Below are 14547 nucleotides of genomic sequence, written 5' to 3' on the forward strand. Positions count from 1 at the left end.
AGCACTACCTTAGTTCCTTCCAGAGACTGGCCCAATGAGCCAGCTAACTTCCCTATCTCTTGAGAGTTCCATAGTTGCCTCCACCTCTACTATTCTTAGCTTCTAACACAAGAGTCCTAAGAGAGCTGTAATGGAACTGAATCCTCCCTGTGTGCATTGCCATGTTGAATCAGAACAATTTAAATCATCACTTGTGAGTCAAACCTGTTAATATTTCTTACTGGTGGGGATAGGAGTGGGAACTTACAAGAGTCATGAGGCTCATAAGCCTTTACCCAAACCTCTCAAGACCCTTTCCTTCCCTAAATTAGCATAGGATATAAGCAGTTGATCAGTGAATGATTCTACAGTGGCATAATTATTGCTTAGATATTTCCCTGGATTTTCAGAAGTTTAACTGCCATTAATTTTAACATGTTCCTTGAAGTAATCCCTAAAAAGATATTGATTCATGAGGCTGAATTTAGATTGAATTCTTCTTTGGTCTGTTTAGGTCCCCTCTATGTAGGGTGAATAAACATTTTTACATCCCGCCTCAGGGAAAGACACAAGGAAGGGTTATACTTAATCAATACCCAGTTCATGAAATAATTTATGACTATCACCCTGACCCTCTGCCTCACCATCCTAGTCCAAATGAGCCATTTTATATTTATCTGAACTTACCAACCAGCTTCCTATCTATCAGAGCTCTTAATGTTTTCTTTACTTGAGTAGTACTTCACAAATACTTCCATCATTGCTTAATCAGATCATCTAATCATATGTGTGTTTCCAGACTCCAGAACAATAAACTGTTCCATGGGCTTTCTGCTTGGCTATTATGTATAAGTTCCTGCCAACTGAAAATGAATTGTCCTTTGTTTCTCTGTTTCTAGTAATGAGATAGTAAACTCAAAAGAAAAAAAAAGAAAGAAAAGGAAAGGAAAGGAAAGGAAAGGAAAGGAAAGGAAAGGAAAGGAAAGGAAAGGAAAGGAAAATGAAAAGAAAAGCAAAGAAAGGGAAAGAAAAGAAAAGAAAAGAAAAGAAAAGGAAAGGAAAATGAAAAGAAAAGCAAAGAAAGGGAAAGAAAAGAAAAGAAAAGAAAAGAAAAGAAAAGAAAAGAAAAGAAAGGGAAAGAAAAGGAAAGAAAAGAAAAGAAAGAAGAATGGGTCTGTTCTCAGTAGTTTGCCCTGTGCCTGGAGATCTCTGCCACATTTTATTAGGTTTTCAGTAAGATTAAAGTAAAGAGTTGAACATAAAAGCTATGATATGTGAAAAATAAGAAGAAACAATTTGCAATTTGAGTGTGAGTATAGATAGGAGATGAAAAGCTGGTAAGGCTAATATTTTAAGAATGTATCTAAGAACCTAACTGAGAAAAAAATGATGGAAGCTTTTCTTTCTCCTTGTAACATGAAAACTTTCTAGTAAATTGGCTAAATATAATGAAATACTTGGGGAAGGAGTTGCTAGCACGGTATTTAAATACTCAGAAACAGTATAAATTTTAATGTTATAGAAAATTCTAAATATATAATATCTCACACATTTGTTCATTTCCAATTCTGAAGGATATGATATTCATAGTGAAAGAAAGGAGAGGGGGAGGTGATGGATAGATAGACAGACAGACAGACAGACAGACAGACAGACAGACAGACAGATAGATAGATAGATAGATAGATAGATAGATAGATAGATAGATAGATAGGATAGATAGATATATGATAGATATAGATGGATGGATGGATGGATAGATGGATGGAGATGGATGGTAGAGTATTCCACTAAGAGAAGTAGGAAAAGGGAGAGAAGCTGAGCTGGAGGACACACTTGCTTGGTTCCCTGGCAGTCATTTCTCATATAGGTAGGTTATATTTTTTCTTTATTTAGTATTTCAGATGTATAAATCCCAGCCAAATTATAAGGGATAAAGCTTTTGAGTGGAAGAGTTCTATCTTCCCCAAATTTACAGAGAAAGTTAAAAGGGCTTTGAGGATATAGTTCAGCAATAGAACACTTGCCTGGTCTATACAACGTTCAGTTCCCAGTTTTGCAAATTATATATAAATAAGTAAGTGAAATAAATAAGTGAAAAAATCATCTTTAAGCCCAGGGGTGTACATTAAATATATGTGTGTGCACGTGTAAATTCACACATAACAGTGTATGTGATTAACATGGAACAGTGAGCAATCTGTTTCCAATGCAGCATGCAAGTTGCTCTCCCAAAGCACTGGAAACTGGAAAACAGAATCTGTTGTTCCTGAGAATTCATCTTGTTATCTTTTACAATCAGTTCCATTCCCAGCAGCAGTGAATAAATACCTTTATTTTGTCTGTAGCATTTTATTCTCCCTATTACAGCACTTACACCCCTTATTACCAAATCCTCTGTTTCTGGTTGACTTTATGATCCAACTTCTCCAATAAAAGTTTTATAGCAGGAGTCTAATGAATTACACCCTATAGACAAGAAAGTAAACTGGCCTGCTTCAAAGCTTCAGAGCTGCAGGAAAGAGTCCTGCGGATTTACTGCAGATCTCCTCAGGGCTCCAAGGAGGGCACTAATTGCATTGTTTGCAGCCTTTCTTTACAACATTTTTTTTGAAGGCAAGAGCTGCTAATATCTGTTCCACCTGAATTACAGAAAGTTAGGGGCTCATATAGCAAAAAGCAATGGATCTAATAATATGAGCACCACAGAAAATTGGTTGTGCAGGGCAAGCTAAGGAAGGTACCAGCCCTGGTGTAGACTGCTTGTACAGTAATGACTGACGCCAAGGCAAACAAGAAGGTAGTAGGCAACAAATAGGTCCTCATGAAAATAGAGCATTCTCAAAGGCATGAGCATCTATGTCCAGGACCTTAAGGGTCCCTGAACACAAGCAGCACTGAAGAAAGCAGAAAACATTTTCCAAACATCAAAGAGCCCAAGGGAAGAGACCAAATATAGTTATAAAATAAGACGCGGGGTTTTTTCCACTTAAATTCTGGATGAAGTTATTGGATTTGTTTTTATATAGATCTGAAGAGGATTGGTGGACTGGCATGTAGTCTCAGATACACAGCCCTCATCAATTCTCCCAAAAGAAATATTAAGGTTCTAAAGAGTTCCTGCTTTATGTTTAGATAGAGAGGAAAAAATAGAAAATGTGATAAAAATTTAATAATATCTTACATGATTAATCAATGACATAGTTTATTGGTATGGAGGTAGCTATTTTCCATACATAATTTATCAAGTAATAACTTTGCAGTTGACAACTTTGTCTGAGAGATTTTTAAATGTAAATGAAACAAGAGAAAACATAGGTGGGAAGTTACAAATCCATTCCACTTCTAAATAAGTGTATTTATATCACGCTTTTAAAAGATGAGAAATTATTTGTGTGCTGAGTATAGTTTTTATAATTGAAATGAACACTATAGTTCAGAAAGTAAAAAGTTTGAAGACAGCAAATTATAAGGAAAATTTAACACATTATGTTGATAATATACTATCTCACTTTTCCCCATACCAAAGAAACTGAAATACATAACAAAAATATTATTTGTCTACAACAGTCAAACTCTGTCTCAGAGGATTTTGTTTTTCTATTTATAAAGACTGACTTACACAATATTTTAAAAACATTTTCAGTTTAGGAATTTTTGTTTGTTTTGTATCTTGACATCATTCTAAGTAATTTACTATTTAAGTAGTTTTGTACAAAAGGGGGTTTTCTCTTGTGTAAAATATTTTAATTTTCATTATTAAAAAATGCATCTCCCTAGACGAACTATGAAAGTCAAAATTCTTTGCAATTCAAATTGTTGGACAGTTTCTTATATGTACATAATGCATTCTGTTGTGCTCATTCTACTCTGTCTCTTATCTTCTTCCCACCTCTGTCATTTCCACACCTGCCTACAGTTCATTTCACCATGTCTGTGCCTTTTGTTTTGTTTTATGACCCATGGAGTTTACCCAGGCATTTAAGTGACCATGGACCATGGACATGGAACTATCCAGTGGAACCTGGTGAGATTGCCAACAGGAACATATGCAAATATAATGGTTCCCCCTCCCCTGGCAGATGCGGTCCCCACACTCTCTGGCCCATCTGTCACTGGATGTTGACGGTCCAATCTTATGCAGATATGATACAAGCAACAATAGCTGCTCTGAGCACATGATTGCATCTGCCAAGTCAATCCCCCAAAACAACCATCATTCTCTCTCTGTTTCAGGCCTCAAATTCTTTCTGCTCCCTTTTCCCTGATGTTCCTGAGCTCCAGAGGGGTCCGTATAAATGTCCTGTTTGGGGCTAGGCACTCAGTCAGCTTGAATTCTTTGTATACTAGATTCTCTTCTGTAATCACCACCATTCATTAAAAAGAAATGTTTTTTTGTTTTGTTTTGTTTTGTTTTACTTCTGATTAAGTCTGAAAGTAGCGATAGTCTACATGTTACAAATATAAGCACTTGGAAGTCAGTTCAATGCTGTATCAATTTAGAGACACAATAGTAGCAATTTCTTCTCAAGCACTGTGACCTCTCCATCGATGTTTTCTTGTTTCTTAAGCACGTCAGGCACGAATTTCCCAAGGTAGAAAAGGCTAAAGGCATTTGGTTGCTCCCATAAAACTCCGTAGGAGCCAGTCCACTATTATGTCAATGGGAACATGAATTGTGAGCTGCTATTATAATTTGTAAAGGTCACATCTTCCTAAGACACAGGGTTCTACCCACCACTGGAACAGTTGTCATAGCATCTTCCTGCCACCAGGAAGAAGGCTTAAGCTCAATTCCATGAATCCCCTAAAATTCTTTCTTTTTCATCTCTTCTCACAATGTTCTCAAATAATCAGTTTGTGAGTTCAGTTTTTACTTGCTCCACATTTTTTCCTCTGTTGTTCTTCATGACATTTCTATCTCATGCAAATATATATAGTTTTAGTTCTTTGAATTGTTTTGAAACTAAATAAAATAAATTTCATTATTAACCTGCTGATTTTGACTATTTTGAGATCAGGTCTCTCTTTGTAGCCTTTGTAACTCACTTTATAGACCAGGCTGGCCTCAAACTCAGATCTCTGCCTGTTTCTGCCTCCCAAGTGTTGGGTTAAAGGTGTAAACCTCCATTCCCCAGCTTCAGATAATTATTTTTAATTCTTAGTTTTCTGAATGGAAAAATAATTGAAATAAAGGTTTATGATTTTTTTTCACTTCTCCTCTTTTTCATTGTATTATTTTGTTTAGATTTAATTTAGATTTTACCTGTATGGGTGTTTTGCCTACAAATATCTGTGCACCACTTTTATACCTGTTGCCAACTTTGGCCAAAAGAGGGTGTTTGGTTCCCAAGAACTGAACTTGCAGGTAGTTGTGAGTCACAGTGTACAGTTTGGGAATCTACTCTGGGTACTCCAGAATAGCAGCCAGTGTTCTTAATTGCTGAGCCAACTCTATAGTTCCACACATCAATATCTTTAAAAGTTCATTATAATATATGAAGCAAATAAAACATAGTAAATTTATATTACATAAATTCCTTATGGATTTACTTATTGAAATCTATTCAGGAACACGTTTTTCTATAATGAACTTCCAGGCTTATTCTCATCTATTCATACAAAATTTTAACTGAAACCTAATACAGGCATATTAATGATTTTATTACTATTGGCAGATATTATCAAAATTTAATTGTTTAATGGAAAAAGCTAGACTTTGAAAACCATGTATTAAAAAGAAACATATCTGTAAAATTCATAAAATGTGATTGAATTCAACAAAAACCCTTACTAGAAGAACTTGGGTTAATTTCTATCATTTCAGTTCCAAATCTAGTGTGACAATTTTAAAGTACTGATATCAATACAGAAAATCATTACAAAGTTTGGAGGTTTTTATACTGTTTAACTAAAAACGCTTAAATGATATAACTGTAAATGCATTTGATATATTATAAAAATAAAAGCATTTGAAACAATATTGCAAGCAAATTTTCAAGTGATACAAGTTTTAAAATGTTCATGTTCAGTAAACTTAAAATGAGAAATATTTATTTTATTCTATATAGTCTCCCAAACAATATCAAGTTTTTGTAAAATTTGTTACATTTATTACTTGAAATGAAATGATTTGCTTGACTTTGGAGTTCTATTCTGTTTCTATATTCAAACTTATTTTCCTAATATCTTTTGACTCTAAAAGAGAAACTTTGTCGGTGTTTAAGTGTTAATTGTCAATTTGATACACTCTAGAAAGGCCTGACAGGCCCTTGGGTATTTCTGTACATAGTTATCTAAACTGTGTAAATCATATCATTGCGTTTGGTGAGATCCACTCATTGTGGGTGGTGCCATTCTCCAAATTCAGTCCTGAAGACATGCAGACATTCATCTCTCTGTACCTGATCATGGATGCAACCTAATTAGTTGCTTCAAGCTTTCTTTTATGACAAATTATACCCTTGAACTGTGAGCCAAAATAAATTATTTCTTAAGTTGCTTTGCCAGAGCAACAAGAAAAACAAACAAAACAAAAACAAAAGTATAAAAAAAATAAGTTAGAAGTTAGAACCAAGAAGTGGGGGGCTAGTGCTGTGATAAACTGGCCTCGAAGCTATCCATCCCTGTGATGTCTTGCCAAGAATCTGGTTTCACTCTGTGTATGTCCTGAAACCCTAATCAAAGTTGAAGTAAAAGACGATGGACTAATCATGCAACAGAAGAAATTTTAAGATAAGTGAGCATTCAGGTTGCTGCTAAGAAAAAAAACCATGACAGTTAAGGAAAACAGACCATAAAAGCCTAGAAAAGAAGCCATAGGGCAAACTCTACCCATCATGCATTCCATCTTATAAAGATCCACATTCATTTAAAGGAAGAAAGCTAGGAGGAAGGGATTCCCTGGTCCTTGAAAGTAGCAACCTTAACAAAATGATTTTCTATTGCTTAAACCCAGAAATGAACACACCTGTGAGTCAAGTGAGACCGACAACCGATAAGCTGGTATTGAAGACTGGCATCACCATCTTGTAATTAATGGTTTTACAGAAATAGATTGTGCAGATTTAAGAGCTTTGTTCCACAGTTTCAATACAAAGAAGGCCAAGGAATGTGTAGTAAGGTCAAAGTTGTGGCCAGGAGGTTCTAAGTGGCTGTTGGGGAAAACTGCAAAGAGGAGTCCTAGGTTTCAGTGAAGGTTAGATTCTACAGATGCCAGAACTATGTATGATACATGGATCAAGTACAGTCCAATAGAGCCAGCTTGGGAGAGAATTCCTATGTGTTCAGGGCAGCCAAGGTGGAGAGTGTGTCTACACAAAGTTTCTTTTGGAGCTTGGTTAATTACACTTCTAAAACCCATTTGGAGCAGGAGGACTTTGTGTTTGCCTTGCTGGATCTGGTGTTTGTGTTATTGCCTTGTTTGTTTGTTTGTTTGTTTTTAATTTTCTAGGAGTTCAAAATTAAGGGACTGTACTTCCCAGGTATTAGAATTCTTTAAAAGAGTGTAAGTACCTTAGTTATAATTGGTCTGAATGGGCTTTACGATATAATCATGAGCAGATAGGGACAAGAGGTGGAAGATTATAGCATAAAACTGAAGTGTTGGACAAGGTGTGGAGTTGTAATGATAGTGTGATTGTCACTTTGATTGGATTAGTAAATGTAGGCAGTGAGTGTTCCCATTCCCTGGGTGGAATTATGAACTCTTTAAAAGGAGAAAGGGAGATGTTTCCTAATTGTGAACACAATGTGACTAACTGCATTAAAGTCCTGCCCTCATTGACTTTCCACTAGGATAAAATGTAACCTTGAACCAAAACAAACTCTCTCTTCCTTAATTTTTCCTGGCCCTGTTATTTTATCACAAGGATTGGAAAATTAGAACACCCTGTCATTCATCTAATTAAACACCAAATAAAATAATTTCTATGTATTAAGAAAAGTATTAAAGTACAATTTAGCCATGACTTCCAGTAATGAGATAACAAAGTTCCTGGATGTATGGTCCTTGTTACCTAACAGTAATGGTTTTATGATCTTGCAATAACAGTAATTTATATGAAAAATCCATTTTTGACATCTATACTCTTAAAGTAAGCAAAATATATTTACTTCATCTGCTCTTAAAATATATTTCTAAGAATAACTGTTCAGACAAACAAAAATACATGCACGATATAAATATACTTAGATTTCTTTAAAAAGATCTTCTCTGACTTGGGCCAAAATCATAAGAATGAACATTTTTATAAGGCTGACTTGCTCATAGGTTGGCCTATCAATATTTATCTAATTGTTCCCTGGTAATTAATTTAACTATGTCATGCAGTGACTAATATTCTAAGACATCCCCTAGTTAATTAAAATATTTCTTATGTACCAAACTCTTACAAAGTCCAAGACAGAAATCAACTGCCCATGTTACAAGCTTTTATCTCACCAGCCCTAAATTTGCACACACCAATCTCACTTTCCTTTAAAAAAAACTTCACAATCAATATAATAATTAAGGATTTATAGATATTCGTAAAATATGGTTTCTTCTGTAAGTTTCAATGATAGTACTATCTTAAAACTACACACATATTTCCATAGGAGAATGAAGAGGACAGTTAATTCAGACAGTAAGAAAAAGAAGGTGGCTGTAATCAGCAAGAAGTAAATAAAACACACAGTGAATATTCAGCTTAATAAAGGGTTTGCTTTTAAGTTCTTCTGGATTTCTGTGCAACTGGAAATAGTTTGTCTTCACATATAACATTCAGAGGACATTGGATTGTTTATAAATATTGTATTAGGCCTTAAACATTTCTGTGATCTAATAAAGCAGCAATGAGATTTTGTTTTTTGTTTGTTTGTTTTCATAATGGAGTGATAAAGAAACTAGATTTGAATTTATGGAAACTTTAAAATAATTTCCCTATTTCTAAAAGGAATAAAGCTCCCCATGAATTCTGTGTTTAGCCCCTCTGCCAACATTCTTGAGACCAAAATAGACAAATATACTGGTAGCTAAAGTATAGTTCTCAAATTAAGCATATGATTTAACAAAACTTGATTCAATTACATATTAAATAACTTTGGAAACTACAATAATTAATATTTAAGCTACCTGAACTATGTATAATTTTGACTTATGTAATAATGTAATAATAAAGCAGAATTTTACAAGGAAGTCACGTAAAGAAAGGACAGTATTGTATTTGCATTTCTAAGTAATACTCAATTTTTAAATGGAAGTTTAACATTTTGCCCTGCTTTCTCAGAATGCAATATTTATGTGTCAAAGAGCCTTGTACTCATATCTATATGTCAGCTTTAATTTTTTTCTATCACTATACTACAACAATGGTGTTTTAATCCAGTACTTCATAAATGAGGTAACCTCTTAAATGAAGTTTAACTAATTGCAGACATAGAGTCACAGAAATGTGAAACCTCAAATAAAGCCTTCATGTTAACCTAGCAGTTGCTGGGTGTTGGAAACAAATCACTTTTTAAATTTTTCTTCTTTATATCAAATAAGTTTCCTTGAAGTTATATCAAAGAGTGTGAGCATAATATCATAAGCAGTGTTTGGAACATGTCTGCTTCAATGGCCAACAAGAGCTCGTTGAGTATGGCATTTCCCCAAGCTGAGGGCACTTTTCAAATTTATATTTCACAATTGATCCACTTAAGCAATGGTAAGTGGATTTTAATTGATAAATTTATAATAAGTCTAGACTGTATAAACATAGTACAATTTTTAACAACTCAGTTGTCTTCCAGATGCTTAGCCACTCAGGGATGCCATTATATTTTTAATGATTCTTTACAACATATAAAGAATGAAACATGTACAGAGGAGATTAAAATGTGCTTATGTTTACTGAGTTCCAGGTGTAGATTTTAGAGGAATATACTAAAATGCCTAAAACTTCAAGACTCTTGTTTAAAAAATGCTAAAATATAAAAGTTTATTACACATTGTCAAATATTCATAAACAAACTACATCCTTTTAAATGTCCCAGTCCCTGGAAATGTATTACATGCTCATATAAATTTACAGAAGAGAATTCAGTCCATGACTCTAAAAAAAAATGACTTTAGTAAATTAATAATGTCATGAATTTCCTGTTTGATGTCCATGATGGAAAAATGTGTTTCAGTGAACTGTGATTTAAATACTAAAGTTTAAAACTGAGTGTTACTGGACACTTGAAAAATAAAAATGCCACTAAAGATCCAATTGGGTTTTTCTTTCTCTTTTGTAACATTCTACATATTGACATTCTCCAAAAACTCCTCCAAATTTTCAGTGTTCCCAACATCTTTTTTTTTTTTTTTTTTTTTTTAATTTCTGAACTATAAATCACGGTCATATGCTCTGAATGTGAGATGCTCTCTACGGAGGCCACACCTTCACTGTCAATGGACAGGTACATTAAGAGCAGTCTGGTGGTGCTGGTTCTATCTCTCTAAGATGGGATTTTCAAGAATGGATGGTCAGAGACAGCAGGGTTTTAGCAACCGAGAGCAAGTCTTCTTGGATATCAGTAAGTCATAAATGGGGAATTATTTGGTCCCTGTGCTATATGAGAGTTCTTGGCCTGCTTCTCCAGACTCATTGTTAATATTGACTGTCAGCTAGGTTATTCGTGGCAAAAGCCGATTCTGACCGCAAAAACTGGATAAAAAAGAGAAAAATAAGTTTAGCAACAGCATTTATCATGCTTCATGACTGTTGACACATGTGAACAGCAGCCTCTAGACTCTACCTGCCATGCTTCCTCTGCCCTGACACACTTCATACACTGAAACTGTGAGCCAAAATACTCTATACACACTTAGGTTGCTTCTTGTCAGCTATGTGGTCAAGGCAATAATAAAGTAATATTGGATAAAAATAAGATAAATTATATAGAAACAATAAAGTAATAGATAAATAACAAATAATAAGGAGTAATAATAAAGTACTAAGATGGATTTGGTTTATTTTATTTTATTTTTTAATTAGGAATTTTCTTCATGTACATTTCCAATGCTATCCCAAAAGTCCCCCCTCCCCCCTCCCCCCAACTCACCTACCCACCCACTCCCACTTCTTGGCCCTGGCGTTCCCCTATACTGAGGCATATAAAGTTTGCACAACCAATGGGCTTCTCTTTCCACTGATGGCCTACTAGGCCATCTTCTGATACATATGCAGCTAGAGACATGAGCTCCGGGGGGTACTTGTTAGTTCATATTGTTGTTCCCCCTATAGGGTTGCAGATCCCCCCAGCTCCTTGGGTACTTTCTCTAGCTCCTCCATTGGGGGCCCTGTGATCCATCCAATAGCTGACTGTGAGCCTCCACTTCTGTGTTTGCTAGGCCCCGGCATAGCCTCACAAGAGACAGCTATATCAGGGTCCTTTCAGCAAAATCTTGCTAGTGTATGCAATGGTGTCAGCGTTTGGAGGAAAAAAAAAAAAGATGGATAAGTTGTAAATATTCTAGAATTGGTAGGGACTAGGGCGATAGACACTCAAGTAAGACAATTGACCTTAAAGATACAAATATGGAAATGGACAATCCAGAAGCTATATAGACAGAAGCCATGGTTATGAATGGTACCGAGAAGGAAATTATTTACTACTGAGACGCTCACCACACTGTAGGTATACAATAATAATGCTTCTAACTAGGATGGTTCTTACATATTGCTGCATTCAGAAAGATTTAACACTGAACCATCCGTTTTGAAACATCAACATATTTTTAAATTGAACGCTCAAGGTGGCATGTCAAAGATGCTTCACCCATTTGAAGGCAAATCCTGAGTTTTGTTTTGTTTTGCTTGTTTGTTTGTTTCTTTTGTAAAGTTCCAATATATATCTTACCAGATTTTCTGGGGAGTGGAAGGTTTGGCTCTGAGGGTTTTTGCTTTTGGTTAAAAAAAAAAAAAAAATTCGGCCAGACATCACTTGAGTTAATATGTATCTAGGAACATTTTCAAAGCCTATACAGAATATTTTTCATGGAGAGAAGGCAATTTCTGAATCTACCTATAAGTACTCTGCATCAAAAACCAAATTCCTTAGAGAGGTTCTAATTTTCGAATGCTTTACAGAAGACTTCCTTGAAATGATTGTGAATGCCATTGTTTTAATACTAAAGAAAATGTTCTGTAGATGTTGCTGGAGTCCTTCATCCTGCCTGGTGTGCCCCTTGGAGGCAGTGGATGAGAAGGCATAGAATCAATGGCTCAGACTCCAGTGACAGGTGAGAATGCAGGAGTAAGCTCATGTGTTAATTCTCAGGGAGCACCCTTTATACCCTCCATCTGCATCCCATTGGTCCCAAGCAAGCATGTCCTCCAAGTGGCAGTTTCTGATTGGCTGTTATTGTCTAAGTCACCAATCTCTAGGCTTTCAGGCAGGTTTCAGTTTGGCTCTCTTGTGGAAGTTGCCTCAGAGGCTCCTCAGCCCCACCCACTGTTTAGCAATAATGTTTGTGTGGAAGCAGCCACCCCCACTCATTGTTAACCAGTGAAACAGCAGAAGCAGGCACCACCCAGGCAGTGGAACCTTCCTGTTCCTCCTAATATATTGTGTGCCCTTTATGGAGTTAATTAAATGCAGTGTAAAAAGGCTAGATAACATTAAACAGTACACATACCCATGATATTTGGAAATGGTCCACAGATTTTATTTTCTAACCTTCCCTTACTTCATCAAAGGGTACTATTTTTTTTTTTGTAATTGTCACATATTACTTTTTTTTTAGTAAATTTATTTTTCGTCAACCTGCAAGGATATCAACAAAATCTAATTTGGTGGATGTAGAAAGTAGTAAATGTGAAGTTGTACTTTAAGTAGCTAGTCTTCTAAATACCTTAAAGTTAGTGTATTGACCAGGGAAGGAAAGCACTCTCTTCTACATCAGTATTCAAGCCAAGTGGAGTGCAAAGCATAAACAGCCAAGACAATGAATGACAGATAAAGTACTGCCCTGTACTGACTGTCTGTTATAACAAGCTATGTCAGGAAGTCATTAAATTAAACCAAGCATATTCTGTAATTGCTTCCATTGTAAAGTCAATTGAAAACCGAATTGTATAATATAGATTCATTTTATATTGCATTAATTTCCTATTTTTAGGAAACTAACAATACTTCAAAATCATTCATTACATTTCACATTTAAAAGAATAACTATAAAAATAATATTGTATAGATTGTGAGAAGATCACATATAATTTCAGGCTGAAGTCTGAGTTGATCTCTCCTTCATGATTTTCTCCCGTTTTGGTTGACAGCAAAATATTTGGTCTTATTCCTATGGAACCCACAAGTCTTTCATTTCTCGTTGACTAAAATCAACAGCAATTAGATGTACATATGTGCACGTGGCTAACTCATAGAGCTTGATGCACTCCTCAAGGAATCGGGATGGGCACAATCTACCAATGGTGCAGGCTACATTCATTTTTCTTTCTGCTCCTTAAGAACTGATGGCGTTTGTATGCTCAGACTCATATCACATATCCAGGAAAGGAAAATGTGTGCGCAAACAATTTTCAAAAATGATACTTTAAAACTTAAAAACTGGTTTCTAGTGATGTAATAAAAAACAAGTCAAAGTACAGTAATTAGTAAAACCGTGAAAGAGAAAATGTGAGTAACTGACAAACCTGTCCATAAATACTTAAAAAAAAATCAATCAAATACACACACATGCATACACACATGAACACATATACACATGCACAAATACACACAAATATGCCCACATCTCACCACACAACAAAATGACACACACATACCATACACACACTGCACACACAACTCACCACACAGACACACACACACACACAAACATACACACACACATGCACACAAAATGCAAATACACACACACAAACCCAACATTACACAACAGACTCATACACACACACATACTCTGGCAGACATATACACACACATACATACAAAATGCAAATACACACACCCCATACTACATAACAGACTTATACACACATAGCACACACACATACACACATACATACATACATACATTCACACACACACACACACACTCTCAGGCAGACATACACATACACACAAAATGCAAATACACACACACACACACCCCATACTATACAACAGACTTACACACACACACACCAACATACATACACGCATGCATACATTCACACATACACACACACACACCATACACAAATACATACACATATATCACACACACAAACACATACAAACACACACAAATACACACACACACACACACACACACACACACACACACACATGCAAGTACTGTCTAATCCAACACTCATTGTCTGAGCAATGTCGTCATGTCCCTTCAATGGGTGGAAAGCTAAAGTTTGCAGTGAATGAGTGAGTTATGCCAGTCACTTAGGTAAGTTGTAGCTTAAAGTCAAACACAAAAGGTCCACTATAGGAAGTGTGGTTTAATTTAAAAAAATAACTAAGGGGCAAAATATTGAGGGGAAAAACATATTTATCTGTCTTTCTTCACAATTAGCAAATGGGAGGGCTAAATCAACTGCCATCCCG

Source organism: Mus caroli, chromosome 3 (assembly GCF_900094665.2).
Source record: "Mus caroli chromosome 3, CAROLI_EIJ_v1.1, whole genome shotgun sequence".
NCBI lineage: Eukaryota > Metazoa > Chordata > Mammalia > Rodentia > Muridae > Mus > Mus caroli.